A 13603-nucleotide genomic window follows, 5' to 3' on the forward strand; every position below is an offset into this window, starting at 1 on the left:
TTGTTGTCCTTTACAAAGTTTATAGTCTTTCAAGTTTCAATATTGCCTGTGTTTTTCTGAATCCCTAAGTCATTCCACACATGATTCTAAAGACATTAATCACCTAACAACCATCGCCTTAAATGGGCTACTCAGGATTAGTGTATTAATACCTCCCCTGAAAAACAAAGCATTTTTTGGAGATTTTAATTTGAAAACATACTTCAAGAAAACACATTAAAAATTTTCTATTATGTCTTTTTCTAATTATGTCATTTAATTCAAAAGCAATACACTCTAATGAAGCAATAATTTAAGCAACTTAATAGTTTGCCCAATTTCCATTTGGAGACAAATCACTAAAAATAAATGAGAAGGCTTAGAATATTGTCTTTTTGTGCTTCTGTTCTCCCTTTGAGTGCAGCCCTTCCCAACACAGAATTTTCACACCCACCCAACCTACAGATAAGTGATTCTCAACCTAGCTGCATATTAGAACCATGTGAAGAATTTTGAAGGCAGGAAAAATAAACAGAAGAGTTGCCCAGGACCCCATCTCAGAGCTCCAGATTTAATCAGTCTTAAATGGAACTTGCTGTGCAGCTAAGTCTACAAATCACTACTTGAGAAGCTTGGAGTCCTCACCCAAACTAGAAAAAGGAGAGCACCTGAGGTCAACTAATTAAGTACCTGTTTGCTAAATGGATTATACCTGGCAACGTAAATTTCTAGCACTGTTTTACATCAATCTGCCCTTGCGTTATGAGAATTTTGTCAATTATGGAATGAAATTTTTGTATTCCATTAAAGAAAACCCACTCATAGATAATCAAGTCAAAAGATGTCCTTTCCCAAGGGCTATTTTACCCTTGTCCATTTCTTCCAGGATCTGAGATATTCTTCTCCCATCAGACCAGGAAAGTACCTAATTGTACCTAAAAGTATTACACTCTTGTTTCATAATTTGTGTGATTTTTTGGCAAATTGTAGTTTGCAATTAACAATAATACCTACTTACTCACCCCATACTTCAGGAGTTGGGATTCTGACATTGCTTCTACCCCAGTAAGAAAGTTTCTAACAATGATTAGGTGACTGTGCCCTCACTCTTCAATATCAGAAGTATGGATCTTGCATCTGTTGTGTGCAGCACCATGGAAAAGCCTTAGGAAGGAATGCCTCCTTCAAACAAAAATCTTTGCCTCCACCTTGTGCATGGCACATGTAAATGCAGATGGATGTGCAGACACCAATTCTGAAATCAGGCTTTAATAAAATTGATAGCATGCAATCACCTGGAATGTGCTTACTTTGTGCTGCAGCTCTACTGGTACAGGAAAAGCTTGGGGCCAAGTTAAGAAGATACAGAATGTTCAGTTTTATTTTCAGAGATTATAACAGATGTGTCAACTTTGCAACTTTGTAACGGGAGACCAGATAATCCATCTAAATTTTTCATTTAGTTCCTGAGAATGTTTAAAACTTTGAGAGAAATTCAACTCATTTTTTCTCTTAAAAGATAGTGTTCGTTGTAGAGTATGACGATCTTCTCACTATTAAGCACCAGCTAAGATTGGGTAAGAAAAAAATGAAAAAAACAGTGAAATAGTTCATTTTCTACACACTATTACTTTTTCAAAGGATATTCCTACATTATCTCATCTAATTGACCATCAAAAGTCAGGAGCATCCTTTCTACCACATTCTATTCATTAAGTAGGGCAAAGACCCACCCAGTTTCAAGGTACAGGGGGTAACATAGACTGTATTTTTGAATGAATGGAGTATCAAAATATTTGCAGATGTTTACTTATCTACACAAAACTCTAAGACCAACACATTTGTCTTTGGCAGTGGTCATGCAGAAAATGACAAAGCACTCCTAATGTTGGAAAAATAATGTAAATAGAAGCCTAAATCAAATGTTGACCTGCTGTGCAGAAACAAAATCACCAGTATTTCTAAAAACTATTTTCCATATCAGTAATATGAGAAGTAGTTCATAGAATGAGTTTGGATATTATAAAACTAATCAGATTAAATTAGGAAACTAATGCAGAGTCAGAATAAGGCCAAAAATGCTATAGACAACATAGATGAGAAAAAAATGAATATTGTTTTCTCATCCAGTTTGTCATACAAATGGCTCATTGTCATTTCATGTGTTCCCAATTACGATGTCTAATATACTCAAGTGAAACCAATAGTATACTCAGCCATTACTCTAACTTCTAATTGGTTGTTTCTATGTAAAATAGCAGAGAATTACATTGTGAAGGATTGTCAGTTATTAACTCAAAAGACTGCAATGATGAAATCTATGATTAATTTTAATCAAATAAAATCATACTCTCATCAACTGTCATTTACATAAAGTCAATTACATAACTTTTAATTAGCAGAACTCTATTCTACAATTGTTTCTCTAATCAAAGGCATGGTCATCTAATGCAAATGCTTAAGTATACTGATGTAAAAATTTTACATCCATGCTGTTATTGCCATAAATTCAGCATAGGTCATTGCTTTTGAAAATATGTCTTTCAGATCTTCTAGTTCTTAGCTATTCCTGAAAAACAACCATGAAGCCAGGATGTGCAATGGTTTAGCTACTCAGCTGAAGAGCAGACGCAGTCCTCTCAGGAGCACCTGTCTGAGAGGCTGGGCAACGCCTCCACTCCTCTGCTTAAATTTTTGCAAGTATATGGGAAACACCAAACAAAAGATTGGATTTCTACCCAGAAACTCAGGCTATCAGAGCACCTACCACAAGCCTAGATCCACCCAGAATTTCGGGTGTGCTGCGAGAGCAGTGAGGGCCTCACGATTCATCATTCATCTACTCACAAGGATTTGAGGTCCAGGAAGGAAGGTAAATGACCATTTAAACACCACTGTCTCTTGACTTGCAAACTTAGAAGATGTGATTTTTTTCCACTACTTTATATCAAATATGGTATAGTTGACCCCTCCTGATCAGAGATCAATTTGCACAACTGCCAGGCCAGAACACAATCTGTACAAAATAGGAACAAGCTTTGTATCTTGCCCTCTTCATCTTCTTTTTCTCAATAAAAGACTCCTTTTGCCCATTTAATAAAATGCTAAGAACATCAATGGTGGGGACTTTTCAGGATTGGGCCCTTTATCTATATACAGATAATTAAGTCAACACATTACTTGATTTTAAACCCAACCAGAACACAACTTTCAAACTACAGTGCTATCCATACTTAGTGAGGTTTCATTCAAAGGTGGCATGTTTTGCCTAGTCACCATCCACACTTACCAGCCTCTATTTTAGGTCTCTTACCCTCATTTAATAGCTGGGCTGGAAAGAGGGAACTTGTGATTCATATTTGCTTATTGCAGGTAGTACAGAAAGAAAAGGGATTTGGAAGAAGCTAATCTCTCTTCTCATAACCCACAGCTCATTTGACTTCCCCAGCAGAAAGCTCACCCTTGCAACCATGTTGCAATAACTATACCTCTTCAGAGTTTAAATGGAATTGCATTTCTTTTTTCAAAACCTGAATGGAACATAAAATTTGACCAATACCTCCCTTAGACCCAGGCACACAGAGCCCCAGCTCTGGGCACCCCACTTTAGGGCACCCTGTTCAGCCTTCATCCAGCCAGGACCCTCCACATAAGATCAGGCTACTATGGGGCCAAAGGGACATGGCCATCCAAGAATCCAGTTTTCCTCCTTCCAGACCTCACTCTGTACCCAGGATGCCACACTGCCATGGAGGCTCCTAGCACAGGCCTCCTCTCTAGGTAGGTAGACCACATTGTTGGTGGGCCTAGAGGCAGTCGTTTGTTTAGGCATAAGGGTCACGGTCTGTGCGTGAGTATGTATGAGACCATCACAGAGCTGGACAGAGAGGGAACTGGGAAGGAAAACAGGGACAGGCTATGGGCTGGAGGCTGGCTTTCTGCATTCTGTCAAGTTCTGTTACAGAGTTCAGAGGAATCTAAGGTTTTTAAACTTAAACCTGGATTTTCAGGTTGTATTGAACGTATATTTGCCAAGTTAAAAGGATAGAACATATTTTATTTACTTAACAGCTTGTCAGCTTGATTTCAAACTTACAGATATGTGGACATATGCTCTGTGGGCCTCCGTTTATACTCTTACACCTGGATCTGCAGTTTCCTGTCAGGCCTGTATTTTATAGGTACTGAAATGGGTCAAGTAAGTGACTCCATCCGCTTTTCTCCCCACACAAAACCAGTACACAGCCTCACCCAAACAGGTTTAACAGCATCAAATTGCACCCTAGCTTATCATGACAAAGTAAATCAAGCAGTGGCCCTCTCTCCTCCAAAATCAAGCTTAGAACACTGATAATGTGAAGAAAACTAAGATGATGTGAGGAACTAACAACCATAATAATAACAATTTTGAGAACACTTGGAGAGTCTGAGGCCAAAGAATCCCCTACAGGCTGTCTTGAGTTGGGGACATTAGTAGGAGAGGGAGGTTGAATTGTAGTGGATTCAACCTTAGGCAGAGAAAGAGGAGAAAATCATCTAAAAAGTGCTCAGGCATTCAGAAAAGTTTAAAATCCTAACAAAATTATAAAATACAGTCTGAATAACTGAAAGGACAATCCATGCTCTAGGAGTGAATGACTCACTATCATAAAAACATCAATTCTCTTCAAATTTATCTATAAATTAAATGCAATCCCCCTTTAAAATTCCAGATGATTTTTTTTATCAGTCACTTAAAATCCTTATATGAAAATGCATACAGAAATATAAAAGTCTACAACAAAGAAACATAAAAAAGAAGAGTGATGTGTGGAATGTACATAGCTAGATATTAAAACATAATACAAAGCCACATAAACAATACATAATAAAATAATATGCAAATAGTTAAACACAATAGAAGTCCAGGTATATGTAGGAACTTAAAACACTATAGTAGTCACATTAGAAATCAATATGAAAAGGTTATTTTGCAAATGGTGTAGAATTTTGCTACCATATGTAGAAAAATTAAATTGGAATCCTATCAGCACATACCAAGGTAGACTACGACTGCAGCAAAGACTCTAAAGTAAAAGAATAATTCTCTGGAGTTAAGAGAAAAAACTCAGGTAAATATATTCATAACATGGTGGTTAAGAAATGCCTATTCATGAAAAATTCAAAAATGACAAACCATAGGTGGAGTATTAATCAATTGTAATATATCAAGGAGCTGTGTTCAACAAAGGATACCAGGGGTAAAGTTCACAGACATAATGCAGATCAATAATGTATTTGTAACTTTAAAACCAACAAAGCATTAAAATTTAGAAAATGTAACAAAACCCATGAAGGAAAAAATTAAAATGCAACAATCAAATGAGCAGGTGGAGCAGAAGTATTTTCAGAGTGGTTACCCTATTTTATATAATATGTAATGGTGGATAAATGACACCATGCATTTGTTAAAACCCATAGAACTATAGAACACAAATAGTATGCATGCAATTTTCAAAGATTTCTCAGGAGGTCAAGGATCCTAGGAAAGAATGCAGACCGTGACAAGAGAATCTCACTATATTACAGACGTATGAAACAACTTCACCAAAGAAGCTGGGGAAAAGGGTGTCAATCTACACAACTTTAGAAATAAATGGAGCCTGTATGACTAAAGGCAAAGAAACTACCCATTAGCACTTACTCCAGTTCATCTTATTTCCTTTGGGGATATGTGTTAACAATTCTGTTACTGCTCTACATAAAACAGGAATTGAACAATTAAGTGGAGGATGGTAGTAGCCAAGCTTCTCATAGGTAGAATGAAAATTTACAAATAAACAAGGAGAGATTGAAATGGTCCATGTGGCAATGGATTAGAGTGGGAAACACCAGGCAATGGATTAGAGTGGGAAACACCATAAGAAGTCAGATGCTTACACAGAGAAACATTTATAGATGTGCACATACACAGGGGTTAGTATGTATACATATGTTCATTTGCTCTGTCAGTTGAGAGGGCCTAAAAGAAACCATAACCCTGCAACAATGAATACACCCAGTACTTGGATCTTGGTTTCTAATACTGTTCTCCAATAAAAGGGGCTAGGAATCCTTGGAGAAATGGCTATTCTAAGACTAGAGAAGGAAATATTCAAAATGAGCTTAGACAGTTTTGCAGTGCTTGAAAGAATGAACGTGCTCAAAAACAGAATAAAACAAAACACAAAAATTAGGGTAAGTCAAAAGGACACAGGAGCCAATATAAAGAGTTTCCAGTGGTCAAAGCTGAAACAAAATAGATATGGTAGCATATGAATGTATACAATGAATGTCCATAAATTAGCCTATACTACTATAAATAAATGGTTGCTTAAATTAATAAATAAGAGAGAAGAAACAAAATCCCCCTGCAGAAGAATTACAAATGAATTATTGAGATAGTCCCTCTTAAAGGGTAGGGAGCATAACTTCCCACTCCTTAAATGTGTGGCTTTGCGTAGTGACTTCCTTCCAAAGAGTATAGCATATAGAAGGGAGGAAACGAAACTTTACGGTGGAGAAACCTGAAAAATACTGCTTCAGCCAGGTGATCAAAGTCAACATTAATAGTCACCAATCATGTAGACAGTACATATCCTTGATATGATGGAATGAAAGTGAAACTTCATTTCTGTGTTATTCCTCCTAAGAACTTATAAACTCAGTTTATTAATGAGAAAAACATCAGACAAATCCCAGTAGATGGACATTTTGCAAAACACCTGGACCAATATTCCTCAAAACTCTCATTATCATCAAAAATAAGAAACTTCTGCAAAGCCATCACAGCCAAGGGGAGCCTAAGGGGCCACGAAGACTGAATGTGCTGTGGCTCCCTGAGTGGGGTCCCAGGCCAGGAACAGGACATGAGGCAAAACCCAAGGAAATCTGAAGGAACTGCGGTTGGTTCATGACAGCAAATGTATCACAGTGTGGAGGTGCTAATAATGGAAGGTGCAGGGGCGGGGGCGGAAATGTGGGGACTCCCTGTGCTATCTATCAAACTTTCTCTAAATCTAAAGCCATTCTAAAAAATAAAGCCTATTAAGAAAAAATGCAGTTTATAGATGAGGAAATCCAAAAAGGCTTACAAGCATATAAAGGGATAAACTCACTTTTTATCAGAGAAATGCTAATTAAAACAATAATGAGATATTTTACCTCTATACAACTGAATAAACTTGAAAGGCTGGATAATGCCAAGAGTCGGTGGAGATTTGGGTGAAATGATCCCTCATATACTGCTGGCTACATGCTCTGAGAGGAATCTAGCAGCCTTCAGTCAATTACACATGTGCATAAACTCTGACCCCATATTCTGCTCCTCTTTCTCTCTCTATAAACTATATGTTTATTATTGTCACAAGGGTCCACAGGAGAACATGCAGGAGGATGCTTTTGTAGTGTTGTTTGTGGAAGCAGAGAGTCAAACAAAAAGTGGATATTTAGCTCTAGTCTAGAAGATTAAACATGGATGCATACTATGGAATATTACACAGACATTAAAGACACCAGAACATGTACATATAGCAACATGGATGGATCTTAAAATCATAGTGCCAACAAAAAATACATGAAGCACAATGGTGTTTTTCACACAATACCATCTAAATAAATTAAAAATGCATTCCTGCAAAACAAAATTTCCTATTTAACAAGAACAGATACAAAGAAAGTATGCATAGGGAGCACATAGCAGGGTGACTAATAGGCAGAGGGAAATGAGGTAGGAGCTCTAACACGAGAGTGGGGCCTTACATGAGCCAAAGATGATAATGTTTATTAAATGAGAGTATGATCACCATTATTAACTAAATTGCAAACCTGAGATCCAACAGGAAAGAAAAAATATTCTAATTCAGTTATGGAAATTAGGTCTGAAATCTCAAAGTGCTATTCCAGGACTTTATTACTCCCACATGACGTACAGTCCAGGTCCACAGTGACTTTTTCTAATGGTCTGTGACAATGGTTGAGTGAAATGAGGAAGATATTATGTGGTATCCCACGGATTTCTCCAATGCAATCCTCCAGGGCTCCGAGGCCCACATCTTCTTGGCACAGCCCCAACCTGTCATAAAGATACCAACTTCAGAGATCAGTTGTGCCCACAGTCTCCACCCAGGAACCAGTAAGCCAAGGACTAGTCTAGAACTTAGCATTGTCCATGTACTGTTGAAGAGCTGCCTATTTGACATTTTCTCTTCTGATGACAACCAATTTTAACACCTGTTGAGAGAGAAAGGGAGACGGCTCCCCTAGCATTAGACTGATCTTGGTCATGCTGGGGTAGCATAGTCCCCACAGAGAACAGGGCAGAGTTAGATTCAACACATTTACAGGAAACCCTGCTTTTTCCAAGACACTGAAGAACTATTCTTCAAAGAATAGAATGAATTCTAAATGGCTAGAATGGAGACTGGTTCAAGAGAAATGTTATCTGATTCATGGTCCCACTGAGCTAAGCCTAGACTTAGATTGCATCAAGATTTCTAACGAAGGCCCATTAATAATAATTATTTTGATCACTGAAAATTTTTGCTTACTATGTGCCAAGCACTGTTCAAAATCTTTAACTGCTCTATCTCATGTTCACACACACATAAACTTCTATGAGATAGCTATAATAATTATGCCACTTTTATAAATCAGAAAATTGACACACAAGGACACTAAGTGATTAGCTAAAGGCTACTCATTAATTACTGGTGGTGGAGTTGATATTCAAAGCTGGGCAATCTGAATTTCAGAGCCCAGATCTCAACTTGTATGCCCCACTTGTCTCTGCCCACTGGGCAAAATAGTTAAGGAGAACAGCCTCTCTAAATTGTGCCCAAAGTTATAATAAAAGAAACTTTTCATGATTTGGCCAGAAAGGCATTTTCTACTTATATATTCTAATAGCCAAGCTTGTTTCATATTTTTTTCTGGGTCCAAAAAATTTTAACTTTTCTACCTTCTTCCCTCCCTTCCTTTCTGGTGCTATTATAAAATTGCTGAAAATATGGTGGAATTTTTCAAATGTTTCCAGCATTCTGAAAAATGGAAATGATAACCAATAATAAGATACTTGATGATGGCTCCCACCTGTGAGAATGGCTTGGCGAAGTATATCCAGAAGGTAGAGAAAAGAGGTAAAAATTAAGAAAATCTCCATAATCTCCCATATGGCCAAGATAATCCAAAAAAGGGACAAGAATTGCTTTTCCTTGAAAGAAGCCTCTGTTTCTCTATGTCCCAGCTCCTCTGCTGTTTTTCAAAAGAACACCACCAAATAAACAGTTCTTATACCCGCAAACATACAGTACATTGATTTAGGTAAAAGAACTGAAGAGACAAACTAGCAAATGTGACAAAGAAGAAAGAATCCACCACTTAAAGTTATTTTCCATTTGATGCATAGATTCAACAAACCAACTCTTCGAAAATTTTCTAAAGTTCACTGTGGCAGAGCTTGTATGCTACTTGATATGCAAAATAGATTTATCAAAAGTAGAAACAAAAGTCTGGTTTTGAAATAAGCATCTTAAAAGTTTTTAATAAAGCTCCTCTGCTACTATGACTTTAATGCCATAAAGTATATTTTATATGATGTATATATACTATATTATATATACTCTAGCAACGATTTTTAATTTTTAACTTTATGGAAAATACTGACCAGCAGTCTACTGCCACCTAGTGTACTTCTCAGCTATCGTAAATTATCAAGTGCCCAAGAAATTGAAATTTATTCTAGTGTTAGCCTAAGAAAAAATGATTATTAATATAGATAGAGGTATAGGCAGAGCTATAAAATATACAGGTATAGAGATATAGATATATATCCACATTATTAGACACACCACTTTTCCCTTCCATTAATATGACTAAGTACTGTTGCTAAAATAGAAATGAGTGACATGGTAATGTGCTGAGATCCTCAGAATACATCAGGCAAATATTTTGATTTTTGATTCTGTGAACTGAAATGACCTTTTCTCTCCCACTGGTGGAGTACCAGAGGAAAAGAGCAGCGAACTGAAAGAGAGGAAACCAAGTTTAATTCCATTTTTGCCCTCATCACATTGTGTGACCTGGATCTTTCATTCACTCTCTCCATATGCCCATCTGTAAAATGTAGGCAATGACTAGATAACCTCTACAATTCCTTATTCACCCCATATCCCTGACAATATACTCTGTGTGTATGCATGTGTGCAATGTCCAGTATCTGAAACTTTTTGGAATATTATTCAGTTGATCCACTAGATGGTAGCAGATTCTGGGCTACTCTATGATTGCAGGCAGTCAATTCAACCTTCCTAGCATCTGAGTTCTACTATTAAAGAGTTAATGGAAGAGTTTTGCCTTGGTCACCACAAGACTTGAGTTTTACTCTCAGCTCTGCCATTTATTACTTGTATGATCTTGATTACTTGTATGATTTCAGTTCACAGAATCAAATAAGCCTTTCAGAGTTTCTGATTACCTACCATGAAATCAAAGGACATCTTAAGGATCTAAAATTATAACTGAATATTGTTACCATAGAAAGAACAAGATATGTTTAAACAGTAATGTCCTCTGTTTCTACCTCGAGCCATACAAAAAGTCTGCATTTGGCACAAAGAAAAATTCCATTTTTAATCTATAAGATAAAAATAGTATTTTTGTTTCCTCATGTGTAAAATAGGGAAAATAGTAACTTTAAGGGTTATTATAATGAGTAAATACGACAAGTAAAGCAATTAATAAATGTTAGCCATTATCGTTTTGTGTGTTTTTTAATTATTATGACTTTGTTCAATGGCATTTGGACTCCCTCAGACCTCCCTTCTCTCCCAATATTTGAAGGTATAAGCTTTAGGCCAATTCTCACTTATAAGGTCAGAGTCTGCACAGAACAGCACATGGGGGCAGAAGTAGCTCATGGAACACTCTCTAAGTTGCTACAGAAAGTTCCAAGCCTTGGATCTGTAGGTCCTCAAGGAGTCTAGATGCTCTGCCTTAATCAGTCTTCACTAGAACTCCTTGAAAGAACCTGGAGTGATAGCCTGTAGTGTCTTGGACTCCCCCTGAAGGAATGGGGAGTCAGCCCAAAGGCCTCCGGGTAAATGTGGATGGCTTTCAGCCTTAACAAAATGCTACAAAGACTAGTACCTCTAAAATATTACCTAACCTGGCTTGCAGAAGCCAATGTCTCTGGTTCCTCCTGAATTGGCTCAGTTTATTCACAAAATCATCAACTTCATGACTTCTAAATAAAACTACTGTGTTACATATTGTGTGACAAGAGTTGCCATATTCTCTTAGGTATTTGTTTAAAGCCTTGAAGACATAAAATACTGAAGAAGCCAAAGATATTAAGTCATCCAAATAAACAAAATTCCTAGAAGCACTGTGGTGTTTTGACCTCATTAGCTATCATCACTTTGAAAATATTTGAGGTTATAACCTAGCAGAATTAAGGTACAAAACAGAACAGAAACTTGATATAGTTACTACCAGGAACCATCTGTTTACTCACCCCACCTCCTTTTCCAAAGAACCACACCAAACCAAATTTCTCTCTCCCTTTTTGTTTTGGTAATTCAGTGTTCATCATATAATTTGTTCGGCAGTAGTAAAGGTGTATGCTGACAACTTGTTTGTGTAACAGGGTGAGTCTGGTCAGGGAATGATGAATCAGAGTACATAGCCCAGCCTAGGGCAAATTTGATAGAAGATGTAGTCCAGCCATTTAAGATCAGAGACAGTGATGACAAAGCCAAACCAGGGGTGAGCTGGGTCAGAAACCTCTACACCCTTTAGATGCCAGCAGGGATGAGGATGAGAATCCTGAAATTTAGGAGCATACCAAAATCTGAGGCTGCCGAGGATGATGAGAGAACTCAGAGAACTTGTGGTTTCCAACTTTTAGAAGGACTCCAAACCCTATAATGAGGCTGTATTAAGAATACACCTGCTGAGGGGATTTAACAAGATGGCAGAGTGAGAAGTGAGACAAAAACCTCTCCCAAAAGCACATATAACATGAAAATACAGCAAATACAACTAATCCTGAAAGAGTGACTGGCAAGAAGATTGCAACAGAATTGCTACATCTAGGGAAAAGAGAAGACCTCATGGAAAAGGTAAACTAGCAAAGCCATTATCTGGCAGGACCCAAGCCCTCCTCTGACCCCAGCTACTGACAGGAGGAAGAGAAATGGAGCAGGGATGGAGTAGAAGCTAAGGACTGCTAAATATTCACCCCTGGAGACCTGCTCCAGGAGCATGAACCCACATTACATGGTGCTTTGGAGATTAGAGGACTTGTAAAACAAAGAAAGGTAGAATACTCAGAGAGTCTGAGATTCCAGCAACTTGTGAAGAACAGGTACCTACAACCAGCCACTGCAGGAAAAAAGAAATGTGGGCACTTTGAAAGACTTTCCAACAGTGAGAGGGCTGCTAAAGCAGCAAGGATTACACAGAGCTTGCTGCTCAGGAGAAAGGACAGGTGGACAAAATCGTCCTGGCACACTCCGCCAAGCAGGTTAGGAATGTTCAGGAGCTTCATGCACTCCATCCCCCTGGCTGGCAACACAGCACCGAGGCCCCCCACTGCAATACACATCCTGCCACTCCGTCCTCCAGCCAACACCGGTTTGCAAACCTACTGCCCCTGCCATCGCACCAGCCAGCAGGGGGTGGCCCCACCTATGGCAGCTACAAGGGCATAGAAAAGAGGCTTTTCCCTGTGTGCTTTTCTCACTGGCCCTGGTAGTGGAGGCAGACACTGCAGCTGGGAAACAGGAAAGAACTTTTTCCTCCTGGCAGGCACTGGGGCTGCATGCCTGCAACCCCCATCATGGCTCCAGGGGCTGGGCAGCCCCAGAGAGTAGAGTTTCTGGTCACTAGAGGGCACCACTTACACAAAATTATTATTTCACAGGAATCATTAAAAATGTGAAATGGCAAAAGAACCTGGTACAAACCAAAATCCCTCAAACAACAGAAAGAGGGCTAAGTGAAACCAAAATCAGCAATCTTCCTGATAAAGATTTCAAAATAAAAATCATGAACATGTTCATGGAGCTACAGAAAAATATTCATGATCTCAGAAAGGACTTCAAGAGAGAAAAACTTTGAAAAATACAGTATCTGAAATGAAACATACAGTGGAGGAATTTAAAAGCAGATTAGATGAAATAGAGGAGAGAGTAAGTGGAACAGAAATTAGAGAACAGGAATACAAAGAAGCTGAGGCACAGAGAGAAAAAAGGATCTTTAGGAATGAAAGAATATTAAGAGAACTGTGTGACCAATCCAAAAGGAAGAATATTCACATTATAGGGGTGCCAGAAGAAGAAGAGAGAGAGAGATAGACAGTCTCTTTGAGAAAATAATTGCTGTAAATTTCCACAGTCTGGGGAAGGACAGATTCTCTCATGCCATGGAAGTGCACAGGTCTCCCAACACAAGGGACCCAAGGAGGACAACACCAAGACATATAATAATTAAAATGCAAAGATTAAGAACAAGAACAGAGTATTACAAGCAGCCAGAGAGAGAAAAAAGGTCACATACAAAGGAAACCCATCAAACTATCATCAGATATCTCAGTGGAAACCTTACA

General features: G+C 38.1%; 1 protein-coding gene across 1 annotated transcript in view; it reads left to right on the forward strand.

Moving 5' to 3' along the window:
- Nucleotides 1-3081, forward strand: part of GC (GC vitamin D binding protein) — a 38728-nt gene extending 35647 nt beyond the window's left edge. Inside the window, exon 13 of the mRNA XM_017665021.3 lies at nt 2527-3081. The gene's annotated coding sequence lies outside the window, so the exon portion shown is untranslated. The remainder of the gene's footprint in view (nt 1-2526) is intronic.
- The last annotated feature ends 10522 nt before the right edge of the window (nt 3082-13603 follow it).

Source organism: Manis javanica, chromosome 5 (genome assembly GCF_040802235.1).
Source record: "Manis javanica isolate MJ-LG chromosome 5, MJ_LKY, whole genome shotgun sequence".
In the NCBI taxonomy this organism is placed as follows: domain Eukaryota; kingdom Metazoa; phylum Chordata; class Mammalia; order Pholidota; family Manidae; genus Manis; species Manis javanica.